This window comes from Martes martes, assembly GCF_963455335.1.
Source record: "Martes martes genome assembly, chromosome: 7".
Taxonomy (NCBI): domain Eukaryota; kingdom Metazoa; phylum Chordata; class Mammalia; order Carnivora; family Mustelidae; genus Martes; species Martes martes.
In genome coordinates this window covers 132,382,028-132,397,386 of record NC_137894.1, presented here as the reverse complement: position 1 = coordinate 132,397,386, position 15,359 = coordinate 132,382,028, and the positions used below count along the sequence as shown (strand labels likewise).

General features: G+C 40.6%; 1 protein-coding gene and 1 pseudogene across 4 annotated transcripts in view; both read left to right on the top strand.

Annotated features, from left to right (window-relative positions):
- The window catches only part of RGS6 (regulator of G protein signaling 6), a 554,830-nt gene that overhangs the window by 110,922 nt on the left and 428,549 nt on the right, over window positions 1–15,359 (top strand). The gene's annotated exons all lie outside the window — the stretch shown is intronic.
- LOC308346305 (large ribosomal subunit protein uL22-like) lies at window positions 1,127–1,681 on the top strand (annotated as a pseudogene). Its single transcript has one exon. The product of its transcript is annotated as a large ribosomal subunit protein uL22-like (transcript).

Here is a 15,359-nt window from a genome sequence, read left to right as displayed (position 1 = left end):
GTTTCCTCTTCTTTCTTCTCCTCTGTTCTTCCCATCTTCTTCATCCCTTTCTCTCTCTCTTTCCATCTCTGCATTTCCATTTGGGAAATAGCTATTGACCTATTTTGAAACTCTCTGATTTCTTCCTCAGCTGTGGCTAGTCTCCTTACAAGCCCATCCATGGCATTCTTCATTTCTGTTGTAGTGTGTTTGATTTTCTCATTTCCTTTTGATTCTTTCTTAGTTTCCATTTCTCCACCGATATTACCTGCTTGTCCTTGTATATTGTCTACTTTTCCCATTAGTGCCCTTAGCATGTTAATCATAGTTATTTTTAAATTCCCGTACTGAATATTGCAACATCTGTGTTATATCTCAGTCTGGTTCTGATGATTGCTTCATTTTTTTCAGACTGTTTTTCCTTGCTTTTTAGCTGCCTTGTAATTTTTATTGAAAACTGAACATAATGCATCGAGTGGTAATAAGCCTTTAGTGTGATGTTTTATGTTAATCTCGTTAGGAGTTGGACTGTGTTTAATGTTTGCTATAGTTGTAGGAGCCAGGGCTTAAAATTCTTCTACGGTCCTTGTTCTTGTCTCTCCTTTTGTCTTTAGGATTCAATAAAAAGGCCTTAGATAGAGTCTGTATTTGGCAGCCTTTTCAGCCATAATCTACTGTTACTATGCTGGTAAAGTTTGGTACTAACTTGAAGTTTGTGGGGAAAGGGAGGCATTCTGTGACCTTCTCAAGTATGTCTTAGCTTTCTTCTTTTTTTTTAAACTTCATTGGCTGAGACAAGAAGGCTAAAGGGTGTTGGAGTAGGAGAAATGTCCTTTCCCCAGGTAGAATAAGGCTCTGATAAAGTCTTTTCCCTTGGAGAATACGCCTTTGTTATTGAGAATGCTTTGGACTTATTTCTCAATGGTTACTGATACGGTCTGAACGTTTGTGCCTCTCAAAATTCATGTTTTTTGGTTTGTCTCTTTTTTTTCCCCTTTGTTCATTTGTTTCTTAAATTCCAGATACGAGTGAAATCACATGGTATTTGTCTTTCTCTGATTGGCTTACTTTGCTTAGCATTGTGACATTGTATGTTAACTATAGTGGAATTACTCTTCCCCTAAGTGGCCTGAGGTGATCTCTGAAAATGGTTCTCTATTCACTTGACACAGAAAACCCTACAAAATCCTGCAAATCAGGAGGTTCAAATCTCCATGTTCACTTTAAGAACACATGTGAAACCACCCAGGCCATCAAGCGTATGCATATCTGAAAAGCCACCAAGTATCCCAAAGATTTCACTTTGCCGAAGCTGTGTGTGCCATTCTGTCACTACAGTGGTGGAGCTGGTAGGTATGTCCAGGCTACAGAATGGGGCTGGACACAGGGTAGGTGGCCCAAGAAAAGTGGTGCATTTTTACTACACATGCTTAACAGTGCAGGGAGTAATGCTGCACGTAAGGGTTTAGATGTCGATTCTCAGTCTTTGAGCCCAGCCAGGTGAGCAAAGCCCCCAAGACGCAGCACAGAACTTACAGGGCTCCTGGTCAGATGAACCTATACATGAGCCCTCCCTGCCACCTCGAGATGATCCTTCCTGAAAAAGAGCAAATTGTCCCTAAACCAGAAGAGGAGGTTGCACAGAAGAAAAAGGTATCCCAGAAGAAACTGAAGAAAACAAAAACTTATGGCCCAGGAGTAAATTCTGCACAGAATAAATGCAAAACAAAAACAAAAACAAAAAAAAATCCTAGGGGCGCCTGGGTGGCTCAATGGGTTAAGCCTTTGCCTTCGGCTCAGGTCATGATCTCAGGGTCCTGGGATCGAGCCCTGCATTGAGCTCTCTGCTCAGCGGGGAGCCTGCTTTGCCCCTCCTCCATTCCCCCCCACCCCCCACCTCTGTCTGCCTCTCTGCCTCTTGTGATCTCTCTCTCTCTTTCAAATAAATAAATAAAATCTTAAAAAAAAAAAACAAAAACCCTACAGTGGAATTAAAATTTAAAAATCCATGTGTTGAAGCCCTACCCCCCAGTGTCGTGATATTTGGAGCTGGGGCCTTAGGAACATGATTAATGTATAAAAGGTTATGAGACCGGGCTCTGCTTGGATAGGATTAGTACCCTTCCAGGAAGAGACACCAGAGAGTTCATTCCTGCTCTGTTTCTCTGTCTGTCTCTCTTTCTATGTGTACATACCGGGGAAGTCCATGTAAACACACAGTAAGAGGGCAGGCAACTGCAAGCCAGGAAGAGGGCCTTATTAGGACCTGGCCATGCGAGCATCTGATCTTGGAATTCCAGCCTCCAGAACTGTGAGAAAATAAATTTCTGTTGTTTAAGCCACCCAGTCTATAATACAGTTCCTTTTCTTTCTCTGCTAGAGCCATGAGGGTATCTTTGGAGTTCTTGGAGGTAGGTAAAAACCATGAAAGTGTGGGGGTCCCCTCAGTACCACAGTTTTTAGGAATTTCTCATCGCCACATTCGTCCACATTCAGCTTCCAGCAACTTTGGAGAACTACCATTTAAGCACTCTTACCAGTTTATGACTCTCTCAGCTTCTGCTTCAGGTGAGCTCGTCTTGGATGTGATGCGCCGAATTCGCCTGTCTCTCCAGATTTGGAGTTGGCAGTTCACCCCGCAGCCTCAGTTCTTTGACAGGCCGAAGAAATGTTGTCCAACACTTCTTGTTGTAAATGTTCGAGTGACGACTTCCAGTTCCTTATATATTAGAGCTCAAACTGGAAGTCTTTGTATTTTAGAGTTTTACTTTTTTCCTTTGAATTTCATAAATATTTAGTATGTGAAGTAAAGAGTATTTTCAGTTTTTCCACAAATTACCAATTAAGTAACCCATCTCCTTCTCAGTGATTTATGATGCTTTCTTTATCATGTTAAATACACATACATTTTCCTTCACTTGCTTGAGGACGTTTTCAGTACTATCCAACTTGTGTAGTGTAGTATTTTTTTTTTTTACTCAAGCCATACTATTTTAATTCTTTATTCTTTATGATACATTTTATTATGTCACAAGGCAAATTCCCTTGTTAACTTTCTTTTAAATCTTCTATTCTCCACTAAATATTAGTCCGGGTAAATGTGGTTATTTTTGTCATCTCCCTAAACCCATCCCTCCCCAGAACAATCCCAGTGGGATTTTGGTCAGAGCTCTACTAACTAAGCCTACAAATTAGTACAGGAAAAATTATCATGACATTAATACGTCAGTTTATAAAAAATCCCTAATGCATTTTTAAAAAATAAACTTTATTTTGGAACATTTTTAGATATAAAGAAAGATTTTAAAGATAGTACAAAGAATTTTTACATACCTGACACCCAATTTTCTTTATTATTGATTGATACATTAGTATGGTACATTTGTCCCAACTAATAAATCACTATCAATAAATATTGTTATTAACTGAAGTTCACACTTTATTCAGATTTTCTTAGTTTTTACATAATGCCTTAAGTTCTAGGATCCCATCCAAGATAACACGTTATATTTAGTAAGTTACATCTCCTTAGGCTCCTCTTGGCCATAACAGCTTCTTGGAGTTGGTCTCTGAGGAATACTCTCAGATATTTTGTGGAATGTCCTTCACTTGGGGTTGATGATGTCTGATGATTTTTTCATGAGTAGACTGGGCTGTGGGTTTTTGGAAAGAAGACCACAGAGGCTGAATGTCATTTTCATCATGTGATATCAAATGTACATTCACCTAACATGAGTTAGCACTGTTGATGTTGACCTTGATGACCAGGCTGAGGGAGTACTCATTGTGTTCTCCGCTATGAAGTTACTCTTTATCCATCTTTTCTTGTTTGGACAGAAGTCACTATGTGCAGCCCATACTCAAGTGGGGAGTTATCTTTCCTCTCCTTGAGGGCAAAGTAGCTACATAAGTTAATTGGAATTCTTCAGCATGGAAGATCTGTCTCTTCTCCTCCATTTATTTATTTATTTACCTAATCACTTATTTATGTCAGTATGGACTCATTGTCATCTTTGGACTAGGAAATGGGTAGAGCTATACATCCTGGGAAAGCAGACCTGGGATTCTGTCCACCTTAATTTCTCTCTAGACTTTGCCTCTCTCCCCCAAACCCTGACTATAATGACTTTGGTCCTACACATTCATTGGGGGAATTTGGGGCCTTGATTTTTACTTCAGTCCTGAACCAGAAGGCTTGCTTTGGGAAGTGGCTCAGTGTTGACGAAAGATTATGGTTTTGGAATCAGAAAGTTCTGAATTTTAATTTTGTGTTATCTTGAGGAATTTGCTTAACTTCTCACGACCCCATCTTTGTTAGAGCCTAGCGGGAATCTTATGTGGATTAGAAGTGATAGATATAAAGTACCTTGGAGGTGCTCAATGGGTGTGGCTTATTAGTTGTCAGTATTTGTGGTTTATTATTTGTTAATTTACACCATGAGAAGTCTCTGGTACAAACTGGACAGTTGAATTATAATGAAGACTAACTCAGAGTTACACACTCTTATAGACTGTTAAGGAGATAGAGTGATTTGGTTTAGATTTAGGAATTATCCTTGAAGAAGCTGCTAGGCAATGGTGACTTTCCATAAACTGTCCTCCCAGCTTCCACTGCTCCTTTCTGGTCTTCCATTTAGTCTCTAGACCTGCTTCTGGGTTGTCAGTGTTATACCTGCCTGCCTTCTCCAGCCTCCAGCCCACCAGCTGGCACTGGGTCTCAGGTAGGGGCTGCCTTACTCTGGGGCTCTTACAACCGTGTGGGCTGTTTGAGATTCTTCATGTGTCCACCAAGTGTTTCATGGGTTCCAAGACTTCAGCGGAAGCTGGCAGTGGAGGGAACCCAGAGCGTCATAATCCCTGCTGCTGGGTTTCCCTCCTTTCCCCTTGTCTCTGCTCTTCCCCCCATGCTTCAGAAGCAAATCAGTTCCTCTCCATCTGAGTCAGTCCTTTGGAAGCCCCATCTGCTACTTCAAACTGGCCTACCAAGACATTTCTTTTCAACAAATAGATCAAATCTCCCTAAAAAAGAAATCCTGTGATTAACACTTTTCTCCATATTTTTTTAAATTTGTCTCTCCTATTTCTTGAGTGACTGCTCAAATATCATCTCCTAAGAGAAACCTTTTCTGATCATCCTATCCAAAATCTCTCTTTCTCCCCATTAACCACCTTTGCCCCATCACTGTCAATCTCCTTACCTGGCTTTATTTTGCTGTTTGTCACTACTTGATGCTGTTCTATGGGTGTGCTTATTGCCTGAAAAGGCATGAACTTTGTCTTATTCACACTGCCTCTCTAGAGTCTAGAATAGTGCCACAACACTGTAGATTTCAATAAGTTGTCAAATGCCTATGATTTGATATCCATTGTACTGGGCCCATGGGACATAGAGATGAATTAGATGGTCAGATAGTTCATGATTTTGTGTAGAGAGACAGACAGACGTGTGCAGTAGATGCTGTAGTGGAAGTGTGTACCATAGGCACCTAAAGGATGGCATATTAGTTTGGTATGGGTGAGAGAGATAAGGATGGTCTTACTATAGGAGAAAACTTAGGGACCGAATGGAAAGAAATCTAAGATCTCAGGGAAGAAAATTCAGTCTAGATGGGGAGTGCTACCTGCACCATTATATGGAAGTGTGGCACTACTTGCAGGAAACTGCAAGTCGAGGGAACAAGGGAATGTGCAGGAAGACCAGAGATTAAATTTCTCAGGATGGAATTGGTATGCATAGTCAAGATGATATAATCTGCCCTCTGATTCTAGGAAATTTGGTCTCATCAGATATTATCTGCCTGAATGTGTATATTTTAGCCTCTCAATTCTCTTTTAAAACAAACTGAGATTCTGTTCTTCTGTCACTCTTATAGATTCCATTCAAGGCTACCATCTTGCCTAACTCTAAGGGGCACTACTCATGGTAGTTGTGATTCACTTCTATTAATTCTTCTCTCAAATACAGAACCCCTCCCTGCTTTAGATCCTCTTTTCCTCTTATTTTATGTTTTATGTTGTGCTTATTTTTGGGATCTTTGCCTTCCTCTTCCACTATTTCATGGTTCCTGCTCTACTATTTTTGGTTGACTTTTGATAACTTTGCACTATCACAGGGCTGAGGGCTAGTATATAGCCATAGTTTCTTGGCATCATCCATATTTATATTTTAACTGGGTCATATAGCTTGAGTTGAGTAGATGAGTAGAGACCAAGTTAGAAGTATGTTGGCAGAGGAAGGTCACACTGGAATTGAGTAGTACATTGATGTGTTCTCAGAGGTCTTGCTGCTCTAAGAACTACAGCAAATGCTACAGTCTTAATCTATGGTGACTGTGGTTCTAGGGCATATCCTAGAATGTGTGATGTGTGTGTGTCTATTTGTGTGTTAGAGTATTGGGGAATTCAAACTCTTCCTCAAAGAATTTGGTAGTCATGAAGCTCTTGGAGATCTCTCTTTTTGTGCTCTGGAGTCTCATTGAGATTATCCATTCTTGGTTATAGAGGTCAGAAAGTTACAGTCGGTATTTTAACCTGGGTATATTTTTTTATTTTTTCTTTTCAAATTGCCAGGCTAGTGTCGGGAACAGATTCACTCCTTGAATTTTGTTTTTCATATCTGAGCATGGCTATAATGTTGAAATTTTGGTTTTGGATTTTGAGCATGACACATATACACATCTCTCATTTTATTTTATTTTAATTGCTTTTAAAATTCCCATGTTTAATACCTATTTTTAACCTTATATTTGGCAATCTGAAACATTTACTTCTAAAAATAATTATGTAATTATATAGCATTTAAGTGACTTGTGATGAGGATATCAATTAGGTAGTCCAGCTTCCAATGCTTAGTGTTTCATTTTAAAGAGTAAGTAACTTATTTTCATCAATGTAGAAGAGGAGATTGAGAGATTCCAATGTGTGGTGTAGAGTGTGTGTGTGTGTGTGTGTGTGTGTGTGTGTGTGTGTGTGTGTGTAAATAGTTACTCCTTTCTCCTTCATCCCTCTCTTCTCCCAACCTCTTTTTCTCATCTCATCCCCCACTCAAAGGAGTTATGACGGCGTTAGAAATATCCCCTACTATACTTGTTAGCTTTTATCATCATTTCAGAATTTGCTGGTCGATTATAGGGACATGTGGGACAAATACCACATAAGATAGAACTCTTTGAGTTTGGATATGGCAAAAAATTTATGTCCCTCAGTTGAAGTCATACTCGTTTTCAGCCATACTGAGCAACTCCTGGTCTTCTAATATTAACAAATAATTTTTTAAAAACTTTACATAATAACACCTATATTTGCCTGTCTTATGGTCCTCTGATTTTGTTAGATGATCCAGAGGCTGAATATGCACAAGGACTAAAGCTCAAATAGTCAATCCCCATTTTCTTTACAGCAGATGCTTCCCACACAAAATGCCATCTCCAGCAGTAATCTGAGTAGGCAGTGGTTCACACGTGCACAATACAATGTACACCAAGAGCTGCGGCTGCTCCAGATAATACGCTGTTCTGGCAAATGTGGTATTGAGGATTTCTTCCTGGCCGCTTTGGCCATGGAAGTCCACGATGAAACTGTGTTGTTTCTGGAAAGAGTCATGGAATCAACAGAAATGGTTATTATTTAGGGAGTATTTACTGCAGGTCAGGCCCTGGGCCAGGGACTTTATGTGCCTTATTTTGTTTAATCCAACAAACTTGGGAGGCATGATCCCCCTTTGGCCCAGGAAGACACTGAAGTTCAAGCAGCTAACAAGTGGAGCCGGTGAGCAGTCCTGTTCTGGCCACGAGCATCTGTTGACTCCATCACACAGACGTACTTCACCAGGTCAGCTAGCCGGGCACGTGACTGCTGTGGGTACAGGCAGAGGAGAGGTAGGCCCCGACGGAGGCACAGAGCGGAGAAAGATTCACTTGCTATAGGGTGTGAGTCAGGGGTTATTGGAGATCAGGCCAAATACAAGTGGCAGCAACAATGTTGCTCTTCTCTGTCTCTCCATCACAGCCTGAGTCTGCAGACTTCAGATAGGCACATTCGCTCCTAGGCAGGAAACCCACTGTTGAATTATGCTGACGCATGGCGCCTGCATGAGGCTCTCCTCCAGACAAAGCAAACTGAGCCAAAGAGAATGTTGACTCGGGATTTTGGGAACAGATCGTACCTGTGTCCTAGGGTGAATGACAGCTAAATTATCAGTACCTATCTTTACATGTTTTCACTTTAACAGAGTTGCCAAAGGGCACTTTAACCCTGATTTTCCATCAGACTTCAGAACTACAGAATTTTTTTTAGTCCATCCTAGGATTACATCAATCAGTGAGGCCCTTAACCCCCTCATCAGGTGTCACAGTGTTGCCAAAGGTGAAGGCACAGGACTTCTTCTGCTTCCGTTTTAATGGAATGGGCAGCCTGCCGGCCTGTCTTCCTTTACAGTGCAACAGCCAGAGAAATCACACAGCAGGAGAAAATGGGGGCCTTTTCAGGGCTGATTTTCCTTTTGAATCAGAATGGAGATTTATGGACATACCACTCTTCATCAAGTATTTGCAAGTTTTTAGGCAATCAGTGCTCTTCTGAGTGGCTCTCACAGGTAGGGCTAGGTCAGCCTGCTCTTAATATAGACTGCCCTTTGTTACACGCTTCCTTTTAGCAGACTTTGTTTTTCCCCCTGAAACAGAAAAGTGGAGCTATAAAATTGTTTATGCCATCTCTGAAGTAACAGACAAAACCATCAACATTCCTATTTTCTTAATCTTTTTAATTTCACCAATAATACATGGCAATTGTAGAATTTTTTAAAAGAAAAACAGAGAAGAGCAAAACAAAACAAAACCAAACCCAACCCAATTAACTAAAAACCTATAATCCCACCAGCCAGAGATAAGGTCCAACTCCCTGGGCCTCACAAGTTCTATGCAATGACTGCATTCTGTGTTGCTGATTCATTGAATACTGAGAGACTAATATTACTTTTATTATGATGGTGATTTGTAAATAATTGCCCAGAGTTAATTCCAGAGATTTGAAATTATGGGCCATAATAGAAAGCCAGGATTTTATTTTCTCAGTTGGGAAGTAGAGAGTAAAAAAAAAAAAAAAAGATTAAGAGTGAGAAATGTTTTTCTCAGTGTGTTTTTGGTGGTGGTGGTTCTAATTTCAAGACAGAGAAAATGTTTTAACTCCTGCCTTCCTGATTCATTCTTAGAAATAAGTCGAATCCCAGCAAAACCTTGGAAACCCCCAAGGAAAGAGGCAGCAGAATAGCAGAAAGAATATGGAAATGGGACACAGCAAGGGGAAGGATTTTAATTTGGAAACTGCCACTTTTTGGAACCCAGAAGAGTTGCCTGTGATACTGGTCCCCGCTTTACTCTTCCTTAGTAAGGACATTAGGTTCAAAATAAAGGCGGAGCTTCTAGCCACAGGCCAGGATATGCGGAAAGCTCAGCTAAGTGGGTGGATGATATTGGGAAAGCTCAGAGGTGCTCACAGGTTCTCTGTAACAGTAAAAACAGCTAATCTTTTGAAAAATGCCCTAGGATCCCACCAGGAGGAAGCAAAGGAGTGGATGGGTCAGGAGCAGTGAGCCAGAAGCAAACAGATGGGATTGGACTCGACACACCCGTAGCTCACACAGAGGGGCTGGCTGTGGCACCGGACCCTAGGATCCCCTTGGTGATCACAAAGAAACATAATTGGAGCTTTGCCTCTTAGCTTTGTCCTCTTGCATCACCTGCCCCATTTGCAGATGGGTTCCTGCTCTTGAAACCCTGAGAGGGAAACCTTCTGTTGACCCATCCCTACTGTTCAGACAGGAAAGGGCTACCGATTTTATCTGCCATGTAGTCTCTTCAATTGTTTTATGAAGATTTTCTGTATCAAAATAGCAATTTAAAAAACAATTTAAGAAATGGAATAATCAAAACTAAGCACACAGAACACACACACACACACACACACACACACACACACACACACACAGATTGAGAGAGAGAGAATCTGAACAGTAGACCTGGGTAAGACTGACTGTCAACTGACTTTGGAGTAAAGGCAGGTTTATTCTGTCAACAAGAGGAAAGAAAGATTAGAAATTCTTAGAAAAACAAAAATTTCCTAAACTACATGTAATTCAACTATGAAGTAAACTGGAATGTGGCAGAATTCTGAATAATTGATGTACAAGAATAAAGAATACATTTGAACTTGATACTTGGAACTGAGGTCATGACAAAAGATTACATCTCCTTTAACTGCTCTGGTCTCACTATCTGAATCTGCACTGAATAAAAATATTTCATCATAATATTAGAACTATTCTGTTAATTTTCAGTTTTCGGAATTAACCTTAGGGAATGCTTGAAAGATAAGTTACATTTACTGAACAAAACAGAAATGCTGTAAAGCTTGATGTCGTGAAATGATATGAGTGAAAAAGTGTAACAAATTAGAAGGGGCTGGAAGGTGGAGTGGAGAAGTAAGGTATCCATTTTCTCCCACTTCACAATGTTGGTTGAATAGTACTCTTTAGTTCTGATAAAAAGAGAAACAGAGATTTCGGTATATAATAATGTGATTAACCAATCAAAGTTTTTTTTTTTTTTTAAAGATTTTATTTATTCATCTGTCAGAGAGAGAGAGGGAGAGAGAGTGAGCGAGCATAGGCAGAGGCAGAGGGAGAAGCAGGCTCCCCACCAAGCAAGGAGCCCGATGTGAGACTCGATCCCAGGACACTGGGATCATGACCTGAGCGGAAGGCAGCTGCTTAACCAACTGAGCCACCCAGGCGTCCCACCAATCAAAGTTTTTATATATGGAGACAAAAAGGAAAGGAGACAGTGTATCCTAAAATCTTTCTCTCTCAAAGTAGGGAATCAATATAAACTGCTTAAAGTTTTAGAGGCATACGGGAGCAAGGCAAGCTCATACTTTTTACTTTGTGTCTTTGTTTAATCTGGTTTTTTTTTTTTTTTTAAATATCCATGTGTATCTTTAGAAATTAAAAAAGGTGAACACATGATCTATAAGAAACTGTGATAAATCATTATGCTGCAAAACTTCCTCATATTTGTCTCCTAGAAGACAGAGTCTCAAATGCAACAAAAAAAGCAGTTTGCCTCCACGTTGTTTACAAGAGAAGTACCTGAACAGAATAGCACCGGGTTTGACAATGAATAGACACGCACAGATTCTAGGCAAGTGCAAGCAAAAAGAAAGCACAGCTGGTAATATTAACCTGCGACAGTTTCGAGGAAAAAGCATTAAGTGGACGTGAGGGGATATTTTGTAATGGTAAAAGTTACAGCCCACCATTAAATGACTGTCATGGCTCTTTACACATGGAAAACCAGCACTACAAGTGGTAAAGCAGAAACTATTAAGAGAGAAAAGAATTAAAGAATGAGGTAAGGGGCACCTGGGTGGCTCAGTCTGTTAAACGTCTGCCTTCGGCTCAGGTCATGATCCCAAGGTCCTGGGATCGAGTCCTGCATCAGGATCCTTGCTTAACAGGGAGCCTGCTTCTCCTTCTCCCCCCCTCCCCACTCTCTCACTTACTCTCTCTCTCTCTCTCAAATAAATAATTTTTTTAAGAAAAAGAAGGCAAGAGAATGTTAGCACATAGAAAATTAGAATAACACTTAAATGGCTTAATTTAATACACAAAAACAGAATATACTTAAGAAAAAGTCTGCATTTCCAAAGAGGTCTTGAAAGGTGGGCCTGTTTCAGGAACTTTCTAGTAGAAGGAATGAAAAGTTTTATTTTTGTGACATTTCCTCATGGTAAAATTCCATAAAATTGAAAACCTAGAGATAAAGGTATTATCAGGAGATATGGTCATGATTTTTAGTATGTGAGCTGTAAATTCTGTCCTTATCACTAAGTTGCTGAGAAGACTGCTGATTTTCCCACGTCAGTAAAACAGTGACCCGACCAAAAATGATTCGATTGACCTTCATTCTTCTGCATCCAACCCTAATGCCCTTCCTGCTTATATAGATTCTAGTCGATACAGGAGTTTTAGTGGCATGGCTTGTTTCCTCTAATGTGGAAGCTAAGGTTGAAAGCAAAAGGAGGTCTTCTAGGTACCTATGCAAATGTCAGGGGGAGGGAAAGGAGGAGGGGACAGCCAGGGGACTGAGAAAGATGTCCTTTGAGCATCAGGAAGAGCTTTTCTAGCATCAGAGACTTGGAAGAGAAATCTACCTCTAGATCAGAAGAGCACATTTTGTTTAAAAAAAAAAAAAAGCTTTCTGGTATATACCTTTTAATCAAACAGCGTTATAATCTTATTATAATATTTGGACAACAGATATTTTTAGTACATTTGGTGCTTAACATAGAACATGTTCATGTGCTGTTTTATCAAAAATCTTTTTTTTTTAAGATTTTATTTATTTATTTGACAGAGCAAGAGATAGTAAGAAAGGGAATACAAGCAGGGAGAGTGGGAGAGGGAGAGGCGGGCTCCCCACCGAGCAGAGAGCCTGATGCGGGGCTCGATCCTAGGACCCTGAGATCAGGACCTGAGCTGAAGGCAGACGCTTAACAACTGAGCCACCCAGGTGCCCCTCAAAAATCTTTAAAGGGATTTATTAATGGATGACCAGAATGAACATAGTAACATTTCCTTACCTTTAATCCCTACCCCTTTCATAAGGTACTAAATTGAAACGCTCATGAAATCAATACAAATGAATTAATTTAGTGAATGACTACTTCCCAATGTCTGTCCATGGTGATGAGGAGGCTCCTTCTGGACGGACTTGGTGTCAGGGGCTATACACGGCTCATGGGCGTTCTGAGCAGTCTTCATCTACTCCGCTCTCAAGGAGTTAGAGTCCCTCATATGAGGAATTTTTCTTACAGGACTTTTCATGCCATTATTTGGCAATTATTTATTTGAATGAACACCTCAGGAAGCCAAGGAAAGTAGCATTTTCAAGTGATTAAAGCCACTTCAACATTGTTGCTTTTGTTTATTGCTTTAAAAATTGTTATCTGGCTTTATAGGTAAGAGATGGGAGAGTTTTTTTGAAAGTACATTAATTCTCAAAGCCCACAGGGCGCCCAGGTAGCTCAGTCAGTTAAGTGTCTGCCTTCGGCTTGGGTCATGATCCCAGGGTCTGAGCAGGGAGCCTGCTTCGCCCTCTCCCTCTGCCGCACGCGCGCTCTCTCTCTCAAATAAGTAAAATCTTTTAAAAATTTTTCTTGAAGCCCACAAGAGTATCTTTAAAACTTACTATGAAAGTTGAATGGATAGTTTCAGACCCCAGAGGTTCTTGCAGTGAGCCTGACGTCCGGGACAGAGCGGGTGCTTGCCCAGATTTTTATTATCGTTATAAAACAGCATTTTCTACAAGTGTGATCCAGCGGTCTCTCGCATCAGAATGCCTAGAGGGCTTGTTAAGAATGCGGGTTCCAGGGCGCCTGGGTGGCTCAGTGGGTTAAAGCCTCTGCCTTTGGCTCAGGTAATAGTCTCAGGGTTCTGGGATCGAGCCCTGTGTTGGGCTCTCTGCTCAGCAAGGAGCCTGCTTCCCCCTCTCTCTCTGCCTGCCTCTCTCCCTAACTGTGATCTCTGTCAAGTAAATAAATATAATTTTTTAAAAAAGGGGGTGCTTCCTGGTCTTATCCCTCAGTTTCTGATTCAGTAGCTCTGGGGGGATGTTTAGGAACCTTCTTTTTACCACGATCTCCAGGAAGTCTGTAGACATCCCCAAACTTGAGAACCATGGCTAAGGGCCATTAACGATTCTCCAAACAGACTTAGTTTTCTGTTTTCATTTTATGTCATACAAAGTAGGAGTTTAAGAATTTATTTTTGGCGAAACAGGAACACTGTCTTCAGATTAATAAGACCCTTGTGGTATAGGAGAAATATCCTCTGGGAAATTCCTCTATGAAATTGATCTTAAGACCTACTGACTCGAGTGCTAAGCAAATCTGTCCTGTCTCCGACTGTCGCCTGTCAGAATTGCGGACCTTATGCTTGTGTATTCAAGTGTGTGCTGAAAGCCAAAACATATTTTCTGTAGTTTCTAATGGAAAAGAACTGAGCCTGTCCTTTGGTTTTAAAAAGAGAAATTAAGGGGGCTCCTGGGTGGCTCAGTGGGTTAAGCCTCTGCCTTCAGCTCAGGTCCTGATCTCAGGGTCCTAGGATCGAGCCCCGCATCCGGCTCTCTGCTCAGTGGGGAACCTGCTTCCCCCTCTCTCTCTCTGCCTGCCTCTCTGCCTCCTTGTGATCTCTCTCAGTTAAATAAATAAATAAAATCTTTTAAAAAAAATAAATAAAAGGAGAAATTGAGATAAGACAAATGGTTCAGATAGATTTTATAATCCAAGAGTGGGGGAAGAAAAGAACAAAAATTTCCATAGCTGTGGTCAGTTATTTTTTGGGTGAGGGTATCGTGAAATAACTAACTCCTCCATCCCTGAATAATGATAAATACTAGATATTAGACATCACCTCTAATGATTCCTGTGTCAGAGGTAAAATTACGATTAACTTCATATTGAATTATGAGGACTATAACCCTTAAAAAACTCGGAATTATTACATTAGAAATTGGATTTTTGTTTTTTGTTTTTTTCTTTTTTTGCTATTTGGGAGATTTTTTTTCTTCTTCTTCGGGGTTCCCAATAGTTTTCAGTTAGCTTCATCAGAGCTGCCTCTGGCTGGCCAGGTGCAGGGGCCACTATGCTCTGAGATGACAATTCTGTACTTCGGCTGGACAACTTTGAGAGTTTTGCTTCTAAAAGGAGATAGACCCCAGGAGATGGGATGATTCTAGCTTACTAGTATTTGACTTTAATTAGAACCATCCTAAATCCCTTGAATTTCCCTCTTACTGGTATTGAGTTCTATTGTTCTTACTTATAGATTTTTTCTTTTCCTTCCATTCTTTGGAACTCTAGTGCTCGGAATTAGAATAATAATTCTTGGTTCATGACATACCACCAACTGTCCATGCATGGGCTTCTTCTCTTTTACTTATTTTTACCAATTTTTAATTTTTTTTTAAGATTTTACTTATTTATTAGAGAGCATAGCAGGGTGGGGGGGTGGAAGAAGGAGAAGCAGGCACCCCATTGAGCAGGGAGCCCGATGTGGGACTCCATCCCAGGACCCTGAGATCATGACCTGCGCCCAAGGCAGACAGACGTTTAGCAGACTGAGCCACCCAGGCACCCCTATTTTACTTATTTTTAAAGTGAAGACCCGTGAATACATTGCCTAACCCAAGAATCCAAACATTATTTCTTTGTTACATCAGTCTCTAATTCTTTTATCCCTTCGCCTCTCCATCTCTCTGCCACCTGTAGGTAACAACTATTCTGAACGTTATCTGTCCTTCTCTTGCTTTAGCCATATTTAGCCA